The sequence below is a fragment of the Lolium perenne genome, chromosome 7, assembly GCF_019359855.2.
Source record: "Lolium perenne isolate Kyuss_39 chromosome 7, Kyuss_2.0, whole genome shotgun sequence".
Taxonomy (NCBI): Eukaryota; Viridiplantae; Streptophyta; class Magnoliopsida; order Poales; family Poaceae; genus Lolium; species Lolium perenne.
Genome location: NC_067250.2, coordinates 193,090,159 through 193,105,379, shown reverse-complemented (window position 1 = coordinate 193,105,379; position 15,221 = coordinate 193,090,159). Strand labels below are relative to the sequence as shown.

Genomic DNA, 15,221 nt, shown 5'->3' with positions numbered 1-15,221 from the left:
ATTCCACCTGGTTGTGTTCGTGTCGGGGTGGATGAAGTTGTTTCGGGGTTTGAAAAAGTGGAGCTTGATATTCCTAGAGGTGAAGATGAGAGGACAACTGGCGATGTCAAGCACGGTTTCGCCCTATGGCCGAAGAAGTACGTCGTCCTTTTGCAAAGGCCACCGACTCCTACACATGAGCAGCAAATGCCATCGACTCCTCCTGGTGGCAGTCCTGGTGAGCAGCCAAGTCCACACCTACCTGAGAGGGACCCCAGCGTGAGTCCACCATCTCGAGATCCTCCGCGTAAGACAGCGTCCGTTAAGCGGAACGGTACGCCGCCTAGGAAGAAAGCTAGAAAGGAGAAACAAGCGCCGCCTCCCGAGAAGTTACCTTGGGAAAAAACTCCAGAGGAAAACGCGGAGGCCGTTCAGGCCGAGGTGAAGAAATTTTTTGCACCGAAAGTGCCAGAGATACCTTTCGAGAAGACACTAGATCGGGAGAAAGTTGTGCGTACCGTTGACAATCTATATGACCCTGTACCATCGCCGCCATCTGACTATGCGCGTTCTATTGAAAGGTCGTATGACAAGATGATCGAGGCGACAAAACCCGTTAAATCGGGTATCAGGGAGATAAAAGGGATACACAGTGTCTACCAGCTCGGACAACAACCCGTTCAATCGGTCGCCCCTCTCAAGGTGTTGGACGGGAAGACCGTTCAAAGTTCTCGACAAGACGCAACTGATTACGCCTTAGCTGAACGAGCATATCAGTTTGTTCAAGGGAAAGATTTGGTCGAGAATCTCAGGAAGGTACCAACATGTATGCGTAACTTGCATTCGTGGTACCTTAAGGCCTCAAAGGAAGGGATCGAGACTATCATGGTGCGAGTTAGGGAAGAGCACTACTTCCAGGAGTCTTGTGTGAACGTTGACTTCGCCGAACTCTTTCGGTTATACAATCTCCGGGCCCTCGACAAATCAATCATCGGTTGCTATTGTCTGTAAGTGATTTATTTATTTAATTTGAGAAGTCGTTCATTTTCTGCAGATTATAATCTTTTGTGCGCTATATTATTCAGATCGAAGATGCTCGAATGAAAAAGGGACGATATCACATACATAGTGTTCATTGACCCGAACACAATGCATGTCAAAACCATAGATGATCCCCTCTATAACAAGGATACACCGCAGACTTTGCTAAGGTTTTTGAAGCGACAACGTGACAAAAAGCTAATACTTTGGCCTTACAACTTCGAGTGAGTCTTACTTGTCTTATAACACATTATATTTTGCTCACCGTATGTCAAAATTTTAACTAATGACTACATATTGAAACGTGCGTAGGTTTCACTTTATTCTTCTCGTCATCAATTTGGAAATTGGAGAAGTTGAAGTCTTGGACTCACTAAGCAAAGAAAAGGATCTATACGTGTCTTGTTTTTTAATGCTCGAAGGTAATTTTAATTCTTATCGGTTTGTTTCGTTAATTTCCTGCTTTGAACTAATTGATGACTCTTTTATGCTTTTTCTTTTGTCGAGCAGCGTATGGCAAACTTTCATCAAGGAAGATACGTCCCGTGAATGGCCACCGAAGCTGCGATGGCGTGCGAAAGTAAGTAGTACTACCTAGGTCCACACACCTTTCAATTATCATACTTGACTATTGTTTGATTGAATTATATTCTTGTAAAGAAATGCCCGCAACAACCTCCGGGGACCGATCTCTGTGGATTCTTCGTTTGCGAGTACATCCGCAGAATTGTCAACGAGAGAACGAATAATGAAAGAAATAAAGAGGTACAAAAACAATCTTCACAAATTTGTTTTGTTATCATAAGTTGTGCTGAGTTTCAGTAATAGTTGTTTCATGTATTCATTTGTATCTTATTCTTTTATAGTTGGCAAGAAAGCGGAACAAGCTCTCAATTGATGACCGCTTCATAGCAATAGGCGAGGAATTGGCGGGATTTTTCCTTCGGGACGTCATACCACCACTCGCAGAGCACCACAATGAATGAAGATGTACATGTTACATATATCGTTGACTCGAAGAGTACCACTATGCTACATGTAATAGACATATATAGAGTACGCCTCGGAGAGCACCACTATGCATGAAGATCGATCTTCATGCATAGTGCTACTTAATTTGCGATCTCATGCAATAACATGTGTGTTATATTATATGCACCAACTTGCTATGCATCATCTTGATCTTCATGTACTACCTAAACCCAAACGCGTTTCTGGTGCATCGACGCGATATGAATCAAACCGATATCCCTAAACCTCTCCAAAACCCTAAAAAGCCAATTCTCTGCCGCGGCAGAGATTTGGGAAAATTCCCTGCCGCGGGGGGAACCTTTGGTACCGGTTCGTATTACCAACCGGTACCAAAGATCCTTAGCCCTGAGCTCTCCTGGTGGCCCACGTGGAGGCCCGTTTTATACCGGTTCGTAAGCAACCGGTACGAAAGAGGGGGGGGCTTTAGTGCCGAATAATTTGTACCGGTTGCAAAACCGGTACGAATGGCCCTCTGGAACCGGTATAGATGAGCGTTTTTCTACTAGTGCAAGAGCTATTCATCCCCTTACCTCACCTATCACAACCATCAGCACGTTGCCGTCCACCTCTTACAGGTTGAGGTGATCATTGGCCGGTCATCACAATTACTGTTGTAATATTGGTGACCAGATGGTTACAATAGGTTACTGCTTAGTATTATCCATGTCAAAACATATGCCATTACATCACCTTTTTACTGGAAGATAACAATTTGCTCTCTTTCCTACATAGATCTAGAATCTTTTGACAAAAGTTGGAAAAAAATAACGTCATCCCGTAATGCATGTTTTATATCTTCGGATGAACATTGTTCTTAGACCACTACGGGTTGCACGGCAAATGGGCCTATATGCAAGGCAAAGGTCGCACGACAATACCATCGACAACAAAGGTTTCTTTGCCGTGCGCCTCGCCAACGTTGCACGGCAAAGATCGCTTCTGTGTGTGAAACATGTTTTATCTATATAAAAGCCCCAAATTGGGTGATCTAAGATTTGAACCTAGGATGCAGAGTAAGAAAAGAATGCAACCTTACCACTAGGCTAAGTGTTCGTTTGTTGATAGCTATACCACGTCACACCTTTTGAGCTGAGAAGAAATCCAGTTTTTACATCTTTGCCGTGCACTTGCTTTGCCGTGCGTTTGTTAAAAAACACTAGGCAAAGGCGTGAATGGCGATGTCTTTTGTGCTTTGCCGTGTGCCAGCGCCTTTGCTGTGCGCTGTGTTAGTCCTTTGCTATGGAACTTTCTTTGTCGTGCGCTCTCTTCCATCGTTGTCGTAAATTATATATTTGCCATGCGCTCGTGTCTGTGTTTGCCGTGACCAAAATCTTTGCCATGCTTTTTCTACATGCGCACGACAAAGAAATTTTTACCGTACGTTTTTCTACGTGCGCACTGGTGAAGAAATCTTTGCCGTGAGGCAGTTCTTCCCGTAGTGGATGGTTATTAATGCAGGTACTCCGTATATTGCATGTTAAAGTCAGTAGTCGGAAACCGCGACACGACTCAACTACTACCTCCGATACAAGGAATAAGACGCCCTCGTTTTACGTGGTTTTTGTTTGACTAAGTATTACTTTAAATATATAAAAATTGTTTGTATGAAATTAATCTCATTAAAAAGTGATTTTCAATAGGAATCCAACGATACTAATTACATATAATATAATCAAAATTTTATTGCTCAATTTTTATGGTTAAAATTCGTCTTGAAATACACTGTGCTACCTATAAACAGGCCGTGCCAAAACATAGATCCCCGGACAAAGCGGGTACTATTCGGGATCACCATCTCCGAAGAAACCAAAGTGGCTAAGCAAAGAAAAAGGATGGACACCACTGGCATGGCGACGGCGATGGAGGAGACCACCCGATTCGACGACCTCCCGGTGAGCTGCGTGGCCCACGTGCTGGCGCTCACCTCCCCTCGTGACGTCTGCCGCTGCGCTGCCGTGTCACCGAGTGCGACACCGTCTGGGAGTGCTTTGTCCCGGCGGACTACCTCGCCATATCCTCCTGCGCTCCGGCTCCGGCCGCTCGCCGCCGCCGTCGTCTAAGAAGAAGGCCTACCTCCGCCTCTCCGACAACGCCGTCCAGGTCGGCGACGGCTGCGACACGGCGGTGTGGCTGGCGAGGGGGAGCGGCGCCAAGTGCGTGGCGCTGTCGGCGAGGAAGCTGAGCCTGCCGTGGGACGACAGCGAGTTCAGCTCGAGATGGACGCCTCACCCGCTCTCCAGGTGCATGATTAAATATGGGATCATCTTATTCTTTTACTCTCCTGGTTAATTTCCTGACTACTGCAGATCATGCACTATCGATCCTGTCCCGCAGTTTATGCATGTGCCTAATCGATTGCTCGACGCCATGGTTCTTTTTTATCTTACAAATTTACCATTTTTTCGAGTGTTAGTACATCATACATGTAGGGAGTGGGAGTGTTGACACGATAAAAAAAAGTAATGGTGTTTATAAAGAAACACGATAAAATCGGAATTCAGTTATTTGAACTCTATATTTTTTCCCTCTTGAAAAGATATGATCGAAATAAAAATACATGTTCAACCAGATTGCTATTTATTCCGATATATTTATAAAGTTTTCTAGTTTAGGTACGAGAATAATTGGTGCGTATTAGATTTTCTTGAAGTCAAACAATGTAAACTTGATTAAGTTTATAAAAAAAATCAACATCTAGAATATTAAATTAATACCACTAGATTCACCATGAAGTACGATTGAGTATGGTATAGATTAGGCACTCACCACGTAGTATTGTAGATATATATGATATTTTAATAAATTTGATCAAAGCTGGTACGTGCAGTTTGACACTTGTGGAAACCAATGCGGAGTACATGTAGAAAACATTGTTCGAGATGCCATGTCGGCATGTCGCTGGTATCGCACATGCCCTTGCCTGACTCCTTCTCCGTCGAAGAACAAAACCACAAAAAGTGACATTTCAAAATAATAGTACGGAGTAGAAGAAATAAAATAAACTTAGACGCCAGAGGGGCCGGCGGCTAGAGGAAACTGCGTGTTTCGTCCGAAACAATTCTGGTCAAACAAGCTCAACGCTATAAGCAACCGTTTAACAAGTAAACAATCCAGCAATCCGCATCATTCATCTATGCTGTCTACATCTGGGTGAGAGTGAGAGATCAGCGCGCCCCACTGGAAAATAATTCGGAATTTTCGACACTATTTATGCATGATTGCATTTCAGGTTCCCGGAGGTGGCCCAGCTGGTGGGTTGCACAGGCCTGGACATCTACGGCCGGCTGCCGGTCTCGGCGCTGACACCGGCCACCGACTACGCGGCGTACCTGGTGTTCGGCGTGGCCGACGAAGGCCACCGCGGCCTGAGCTTTGGTGGTCGGAGGCCGTGCGGCGTCGAGCCACGCCATGTGCCTCTGTCCGAACGAGGAGGAGGCTCGCAAGTTCCGGGGCGTGGTCGACGCAGACGGCGTGAGGCGGCCGGAGCGACGGGATGACGGGTGGTCAGAGATGGAGATGGGGCGGCTGCGTGTGGACGAGACCGTGGCGGCCGAGGAGGAGGTGGTGGTGAGCTTCAAGGCGCTGGGGTGGTACCCTGATGTACCAGGTCCACATGTTCACTACTAGAAACTGAAAGTTCAATGTCACTAACTAGAGGGGTGAATAGGTTATAAAAAATTCTTAACTTGTTTGCAATTTTAGGCTATGGGGATAAATAAAGTGGCCACCTTATATGAAAAAAATACATATATCAAGAACTTCAAACTCGACGGCTATCACAAATTAAATAGGTGAAAAGAAATAACCGAAGTACTTGGAGACGACGATGTATCTCGATGTTCACTTCCTTGAGCGGAAGGTACGCACCATTGGAGATGTGTGGTACCTCGAAGGACACCGAACGCCACGAAGGCACACCTTCTTCTCCATGAGCTCCTTCTACGAAGTAGGAGCTCTTTCCACTATGTGAAGACCTTAGGGCATCTCCAACCGGCGACCCAAACCGCGCCCGCGCGTCCGGATGGGTCGAACCGGACGAAAACGCGGCCCAGCGCGCGGACCCATCCCTAAAACGGATGGCCGCGGCGTCCGGAACGACCCAAACCCGCCAAATCTGGGGCGAGTTTGCGTGGCCGCGGACGCCGAATGCTGGTCGCTCGCGTCCGCCCCTTGTCCGCCCATGGCCCGCGTGTCATAGGAATAGAATGTTTTTCATTCAAAGGAACTATTACATTTTTTTAGCCTACTAATTCTATCCTAATACGTACGGGGCCGGCGGCCTCGCCGGCGACTCCCTCGCCGTCGGCGCCGTGGATTTCACTCGACGCGGGCGGCCTGTACGCGTAAGGATTCCACTCCAGCTTACGAGCTGGGTGGCGCGGCGGAGGACTTCATCCTCCTCCTTTCCGCTCGCGCGCCTCGGGCGCGCTCGCGCTCCGCCTCCTGAGGCGGCACCATCCGCTTCCCGCATAGCTCCAGTTCCTGCAGGGCAGCGCGTTCCACAGCGGTGCGCGCCTCCAGGCGGACGCGGCCGGCGGCCTGGGCCTCGTGGTTCCCGTTCCGCCTGTGCATGCGCTCTTGTCGGCCGCGCTCCGCCGACGCAGCAGCCTCCCGGGCGCGCCGCTCGGGCGAGGGCATCTGGATGAGCTGGCGGGCTGCTCGCATAGCGAGAAGCTCGTTCTTCTGCCCGAGGAGGTCGCCTAATCGGCGGCGGCCGGCCCGGCAAGTCGCCTCGTGCTCCTTCGTCACGCGCGTGAGGTCGGCGAGGCGCTCCTCGATGGCGGCGTTGATGCTGGCCAGCGCGAGGTCCTCCTCGTTCACGGGCTCCTCCTCCGCGGCGGCCGCGGCCTCGTATAAGCCGTCCGCGGTCTCGTGCCAGCCGTCCACGGCCGCCTCCACCATCTCCGCGTCCCCTTCCTTCTTCGTTGCCGCCTCGGCAGCGGCACGGAGCGCGTCGTCGTCGGCGACCCACCGCGCGTCCGCGCGCTCCTCCTCCTCCGTCCGCGGGAACCTAGCCCGGGCGGCGAGGGAGAGCTTGGCCCACGTGGCCTGCAGGGTGCGCGGCATGGCGCCAGAGAAGGTGGAGGGGGAGAGGACGGCAGAGAGGGTGTGATGCGGTCTCTAGCCGCCGCAGTCTTTTATAGCCGGCGGCCTGGCAGGAAACTTGGTCGCGAGCGCGCTCCAAAGGGCTTTTCGCGCGCGCGGGAACATTGGTGCGCGCGGGAACTTTCCCGCGCGTTCCACTGTCCACCATTGCTGTCCCGTCGAGGCCTGCCATGGCGCAGCGCCGCGCAAGGAAGACGAACCACGTGGCATCTGTTTGGGTCGCCGCGTTGGGCGCAGCGTGCGACCCAAACGGACACGCGGACGCGGGCCGCTGTCCGCGTGTCCGCTCGCCACCCAAATGGCCCAAAACGGACGGCCCAACGCGTCCGTTTGAGTCGCCCGGTTGGAGATGCCCTTAGGGAGGCCTTCAATCCCGTGCAATTTTTTCGGCTCGATCACAAACTTGATCGCTCCCGGCAGTCGCTACCGCCTAGGAGTCTTCAATCTCCAAGAGTAAAAAAGATCGGAGAGGGAAACTTGATACAATGGCTTAAATCGAAATGTGTGGTTGAAAGAGAGAGGACGAAAAGATCTTGGAGATGTACGGATCAACTCTCAAACCGACGGATGAATCTTACGGAATCAAGGATTCGAGGTGAGAACATATGGGAAAGTTCTTGAGACCTTTTTCAAATAGATTTGGATCAATAGAATGGCAAAAGGTACAAAAGATAAGTTTCATGAAATTGAAGTTGCCTTATATAGGCAAAACAGCCCGTTATTGTGTAAAAAACGGGCAGAAAAAGATTTAGTGGCCCAACCCTCCGGAAAAACACACAGAAAAAAGGCGAACAGGAAGTTCGGCCGGTATAACGGCCTGGGTCCGGTTATACGGACGCAAACCTGACACAAATATACGCCTCGGATGCGTCTCTGTGGGCGGCAGCGCCGACGGGGACGCGCAAGAGCCAGCAGTACGGCGTGAGGCGCGCGGGCCAGGGCGAGCATGCGTGAGCGCGAACTGCGTGCGGGCAAGGCGCGCAGCGGGCGCAGAGCAGCGAGAAAAGGGATTAAGGGAGGCGGGGAGCGGGGCGTGACCAGGCGCGATGGTTGGATGCAGTGGCTGCGCAAGTGCGTGTGACGCGCGGTCGTGGGACCGAGCGGGGGAAGGAGCGTCCGGCTCGGTTGCGTGTGGAGCGGCAGGAGCGAGGCGCTGGTCGAGCGTTGAGAGGGCGAGGCGAGCGGAAATCGTGGCGGGGGCGAGCGGTAGGGGGTGCTGTACGCCGACCTGGTCGGCGCGGACCAGGCGTCGCACAGCCCCCAGGCGGGTTGTTGGGCTGGCCTAACACATTTCCACTCTTTTTTTGTTATTTTTTGCTTTTTCTTTTTTCTGTTTTATTTTTCTTTTTACGTTTTTTGAAAGCTGATTCTTTTTTGACCCGATTTTTTAAAATTATTTTAATTTTTTCAGAAATTTAAATATTTCCAAAGGAACATTTTTTTAGATTGGAACAATTTTCAAATTGGAACAAATTTTAAATTGGAACAAATATTTTTCAAAATTTATTATATTTTATATATGAATTTTTTTGAATTTGAACAATTTTTATACTTGAACAATTTTCGTATTTGAACAATTCTATATTTGAACAATTTTCGAATTTGAAATTTTCACAATTTTTTTTAGTTAGAACATTTTACATTTAAAAATATATGTAAATTTAAAAAATTAAATCTTTAAAAACGAAAAAAGAAACAGAAATAAAAAAGAAACAGAAATGAAAAATGACTCATAAAAAAATGGCCAACTGGCCCAACACCCGAACTGGCCGGCCAGTACCGCGCGCGGTACGCGCTGACCTGGTCGGTGTATAGGAAATCCGAGCGGTAGGCGTGCGTGCAGGGAACAACCTGGGGTTGCAGAGGTGGGCCAGCCGGTCTGACCGGCCAAAACAACTGTTTTGGCTATTTTTATTTATTTAAAATCTTATAGCAAAAACCGGGGCAAACTTTGATCCTTTTTTTGGGTAAAAACTCGGGAGCTAAAAAATGGAGAGATAAAGATAGACATAACATGCGAAATATTTTTGTGGCGAACAAAAAGTGGTAGAAAGAATATAGCAAATGCGGAACAAAATTCGAGCCACTTTTGGAGATGCGGAATAGAGGGAATCAAATGCGGCATGTGGTGGCGAAGATAAAATTGATGAAGGATGCCAATCGAATGGGATGAAAGAGACAGGTGATTTGAGGCAAAGAACGAAATAACGACTCCGGCCCCCTCCTAATAGTGCGGGGTCCTATACTCAAGAAAAAAATGAAAAGAGGAGGCTACATTGTCGTGCTTTTTCGAGCTTCGTCTTCGAGCGCTCCTTCGAACTTTGTCTCGGGCTCTTCCTCTCTCTCTTTTTACATTGTGACCCGACACCATAAGAGGGCGAGAGAATTAACCGCGTCCCGCTTGACCTTGATGATGACGCTCATGCTTCATTCAAGCCGGAACACTTCAGTTGATTGCATGCTCTAGGTCTTGCTCACTAATAGATCAACTCATGAGCCTTGGAGGATTGTGACACCGACTTCGAGCCAAAGCTTCTCTCTTGACATCACAGATCTTGAGTCCAACATATTGACTTAGGGAAAAACCTATGGAGTATTCCTTTCAACAAAAACTCAATATTGAAAACATTAGTTCATGGGAATTTTCATCAATTACCAAAAAAAAACATAGGGGCAGAGTACCCTTTCAATCTCCCCCATTTTGGTAATTGATGACAATCTCAACATGAGGGTTTATATAATGAATATAAGAGGTTGTATTTGATATGATCAAGTAACACAAAGTTACTATCACATATCAAAACCGATTCTACTCACACATACTCCAACTAATGCAAGAGATGTGAGTAGAGCCAACATATATAAAGCAAACTCTCGCACAAATATATGAACATGTTATGAACTTGCATTTCGTTGCATAAATTGTCAAGTTTAACCTTTAGTAGAGTTTCCATTATATATTCAACCATGCAACACATAACAAATATGACATGCATAAAAGGAAAACACTTAAGAACAAACTAATCTTAATAATAAAGCCACTTCCCTTAAACCCCCTAAACTTCTCCCCCATTGACAACAAATACCAAAATGGATAAAGAAGTTTGGAGACAAATATAGGATGTTGCTCCCGAAAGTGTGTATTTCTCATAGAATGAGTGAAGTCATGCTCCCCAAAGTGTGCATTTCTCATAGAATGAGTGAAGTCATGCTCCCCAAAGTGTGCATTTCTCATAGAATGAGTGAAGTCATATGCACTTATCCAAGTATGAATATGTGGAGTAACTCAAACCATATTGAGGATCAAATATTGCAAATAAATAACAAGAAGAACAAACTTCAACGAAAGAAGCAAGAAATCAAAGGATCCAAAGAACCAATTGGACAACACAAGATATCATGACAACAGAGAAATAGTTCTCTAAATAAAATAAGGAAGCTCCCCAAGGTTTGTGCATAAATTATAATATTTGCATTTGAAGATATTATGCACAAACATGGAATCCTCACTCCCTATTTATCATTTAGAAGAGATAAACTTGAGTCCGAAAGCATTCAAGAGATATAAGTGCAAGATGATTCAATCAAAGTAAACCAAGCACTCATAAATCAAGTTCTTACCAACACAACCAAGAGCCAAATGGATAAGAAGAATAGTCGGCAAAGAACGAGGATATCAAGACAAGAGATTAACACTCTCGTGCATATAAGTTTCTAGGTGGGAAACCCAGAAAGAAACATGCACACACAAAAGGTTAGATAAGATAAAGAAGACATGATATCTAAGATGAAGTCATAAAATATGCCAAAAGATTCTTTCTTGAAAGCATATATAGCCAAAGGCTACATTTTCTCTCATGGTATATTAATGAACTTCATCCAATCAAAATCTCAAAAATATCACAACTAACAACGAGGGAACAAAAGCTAGTTGACATAAAAATTACCTCTGGAGCATTGTGCGAAGGTCCACCCACGTCTCACGGTCTTTACGTTTCGAGTCCATGACAAGTACTTTTCCTTTTTCAAACTGAATGACTAGCAGAATAAAGTGGAACCTGTGGATGCATAACTCTGAGGATTACACTTAACATCGCGTAAGCGAAATCGAATGTGTACAAGACAGTAACGCTCACTTGAAGTTGTAAGGAAATAGTATTTCCTCTTTGGTTTCTTGTTTCATTAGAAATGTTAGCAAGAAATCCTCTGTGTCCTTCGGGTGTTTTTGTACCGTAACTTCCTGAACGGTATTTGGGTTAATGAACCCAACATCATAGATTTGTCCTCTTTTGCATTCGAGCATCTTCATTCCGCATAATAGCATACAAAAGAATATGGTGAGCATAATTATTAATGCAACGAACGAGCTAATCTAGAGACTTAATCAATAGCAACTAATGAGTGATTTGTCAATGGTATCTTCATTGAATAATTGAAATAATTCTTCAAAATAAATGCGTATCTTGTCTTTGCCACGGAAGTAATGCTCATCTCGAACTGCCATGATGAGCATGATATCCCCTTCACGGCATGCTTGCATATACCAGTCATGCAATGTTTGCATTTGTGTTCCTAGAAGCGCGAACTTGTCAGCTCTAAGGAGAGGCTTCCTGTATGTGTATCTGTATGCTGATTCAGCCGTGGGATAGTAGCCTTTGTAATGAACAATCGTACTAAGAAATCTGGCTGTTTGTTCGACCATTTATGCCGCCTCCGGATCATCATAGGAGTACGCGTTGAACAAACATTTCAATTGTCGTATTATAGGAGCATACCACACCACCTTGGCAGTAACCCTCTTACTGAGATGCTCGCCCTCAACATCAACAGGATCATCTCGTCTGATCTTATACCGCAATGCAGTGCATACAGGGAATGCATCCAAATTCTCGTACTCACCGCGGTAGACGGTGCAGTTATTAATGCATGCATGTATCTTCTGCACGTCTAATCCTAGAGGGCAGACAACCTTCTTTGGTTCGTAAGTACTGACGGGCAATTCGTTACCCCTTGGAAGCTGCTTCTTCAGTATTTTCATGAACTTTCCAAATCCCGAGTCAGTCAGACTGTTCTTCGCGTTCCATTGTAACAATTCCAGTGTGATAACTAGCTTTTTCTAGCCATCTTCACAAGTTGGACACAACAATTTGTTGTGATCCTCTAACATCTGCTCGAACTTCAACCTTTCCTTTTCAATTTCGCAGTATCTCTTTGCATCAACAATGGCCCGACCAAGATCATGAGCGGGCTCATCTGATGCCTCTTGATCTTCTGCTTCCCCTGTTGCAGTAAAACCGCATTCAGGGAACATTGGATAGTTATCATCTTCCTCTTCTTTTTCATTGTCTTCCATCATAACCCCTCTTTCTCCGTGCTTAGTCCAACAATTGTAGCTGGGCATGAGACCGAACCGCATCAGGTGGGTGTGAAGGGTTTTCGAGGAAGAGTAATCCTTCTTATTCTGACAACTAACACATGGACAACACATAAAACCATCCGCCCGTTTGTTTTCCTCAGCCAAATGGATAAAATCTTCCAGGCCCGCAGTGAACTTGTTATGGCGTCGTTTACCGTACATCCATTGCTAGTCCATCTGCATTATATAATTAAGTTTATCAAAAACCATTACATGACATCATGAATAGTGAAGCGATGTACATCGACACATGCATTTTATCAATGACGGATGAAAGGATAATTTTTTAACCTCGACCGAGATGGAAAAAGAGAGAAGGAAGCTTAAGTGTGGCTCGAGCACTTCATATCGTATTTGTTTTGTGTGAACTCAAGTGGCATCATGCTCTTAGGCATTTCATCGAGCACCTCTTGTGCATGAGAAGGGAAAGCAAAGCAACATACACCTCCTGTGCTAAGAAGTGAAAAAAGCTAAGTGTGTGGCTCACAAGTGGGCAGGGTACTTGTATATATAGGGCTGGAACTTTAGTCCCGGTTAGAGGTACCAATCGGGACTAAAGGGGCCCACGGCGTGGTGCAGCAGGCCACAAACCCTTTAGTTCCGGTTGGTATCTCCAACTGGGACTAAAGGTGCCAACCGAACCTGGACTAAAGGGGTACGGTGGCTCCATGCGCGTCCTCGCCGCTCGAACCGGGACTAGAGCTCACATTAGTCCCAGTTCGTGCAACCGGGGCTAATGCTGTTTTGGCCTCCGAACTGAAGGCATGTTCTCTAGTAGTGGTTGTGCATCAAACTATCAATGCATGTCTTAATCAGGGAAGACTTTACCGGAATCACCACCGCCCCGTGAGAGCCGCCAGAGACTAGCAAGTAGCAAGGAATCATCGATACTCGGGCAATCCATGTACAAGGGCACAACCATTGTAGGTAATTACCCTAAAAAACCATCGTAGGTAATTTGGGTGAAAAAAAATCATGGGCCACCAGCTGCTAATTTGGATTATGGACAAACACAGAAGGGCGAGAAAGATCATAGATAAAACTATAACAATTATCAGTGTCTACCAACTGTAGTATGTTCAATAAATTTTTAAATCGTAATCTAGACATATTTTAGTGCGCATGTTCGCCCATTTCAGATATGTGTGTATTTCACATCGAATATCCAGCTCCTTGTTGAGTGATGCGTGCAGCCTCATTGTAACACGGAATTTCAATCCCTGCAAAAAACAAAAGCCAAAAGAAAACCACATTTTAGCTTGAAAACACGAGAGCTACACGATGAATGGAACTCATGCGTCGCAAAGTTTATCCCGTCATCCAAACTGGTTGAAGTTATACCAGAATGAATCTTTTAATCTTATTAGTGAATCATTAGGGCATTGCAGAAAAACATGAAAATGTACATTATGAAGAGATATGAGTGCAGTATAACTGCCCTCTTGCATGTCCACGTAGACAGAGGGCGACACGGATGACTCTTCCACATCGGATCTCCTCCCGCTTTCCTCTTCATTGATATCCCTCACCGCCACCAGACGACACTGACAAGTGCCGCCCTCAGGTTGCCGGTAGTGGCAGGGCTTTCTTTGCTTTGCCACCGTAACCTCATAATTCATTTCGTTCACGAAGTTTTGTAATCCTTATTACCCTGTTCACATTTGTACGCTTGTGTGATAATTACTCTAACCATTCATCCATGTGCAATTCATCTATCTCGTGAAGCTTCGATCCTTTGTCTTATCAGTTATCCTAGTTCTTCAGACTACGGGATACCTAGTCAATTGTTAATGATTATGTGTTAAATTCAGATGGAAAAATAATATGCTTATTATGATTTTTTTTCATGGTGCCACGTGAATATAAACCGCACAACATGCATCCCAAATCGCGGGACAGGAATGTGCATCACGGAGCGCCATATGGTGACGTGGGGATAAGAGGTACAACATTGGCAGAAGCAGCAACTCATTTCCATTAGTTCATGGTGCGTGAGAAATGGAGAATCACCCGCTTTATGGCACACCCATGGGAAATCCTTTAACTATATTGTGCCCAATCGAGGAAATATCACATGGAGCAGCAGTGAACTGTGTGATATGTGGCTAAGATATTACTGTAACATGTATCTTGAGCCTCTACCCTCATAAACATATGTATTAGAGCTCTCTAGCAGATCCTGCAAAATCGTGACACCGCCAAATCTGTTTGCGGTAGCCCGCAAAATTCATTGCAACTTTTTATTCTTCTTCTTTTTAAAGTTAGAATGAAAATAGAAAATAATTGGCACAATCCACATTTTCATGAAATGGATCATATAACAAAGTGAATTTTAGGTATCTAGGAAAGATTCACTTGAAAGCAAACGCAGCGATTCTACAACGTTGTGGGCGTTTCGGGCTTATCTTCACCGTCAGCTTTCTGGAGATTCGTGCTACTTGCACTCTTGCAGAAACAACCTGCTCTTGTACACCTTCTTCTCCCTAAAGGATCCAAAGTGTACAGGGCACAACTTCTCTTCTTCCCCGTGACGATGTCTTCCTTATCCTCTCACGCCCGTCGTCTCCACCACCTCCTTCCCTGTTTCTTTCCTTGCCGGCCGCTGGCCGTGGCCGAAGAAGAACCTGGCGTATACCAGATTACCAGG

General features: G+C 46.0%; 1 long non-coding RNA gene and 1 pseudogene across 1 annotated transcript; both read left to right on the top strand.

Moving 5' to 3' along the window:
• Positions 1–1,525: 1,525 nt before the first annotated feature.
• LOC127312484 (uncharacterized) lies at positions 1,526–2,552 on the top strand. The gene is made up of 3 exons (XR_007858392.2): positions 1,526–1,600; positions 1,681–1,785; positions 1,887–2,552. It is a non-coding gene; the product is annotated as an uncharacterized lncRNA (long non-coding RNA).
• A 1,192-nt stretch (positions 2,553–3,744) lies between these two features.
• LOC127314635 (F-box protein PP2-B10-like) lies at positions 3,745–5,795 on the top strand (annotated as a pseudogene).
• The last annotated feature ends 9,426 nt before the right edge of the window (positions 5,796–15,221 follow it).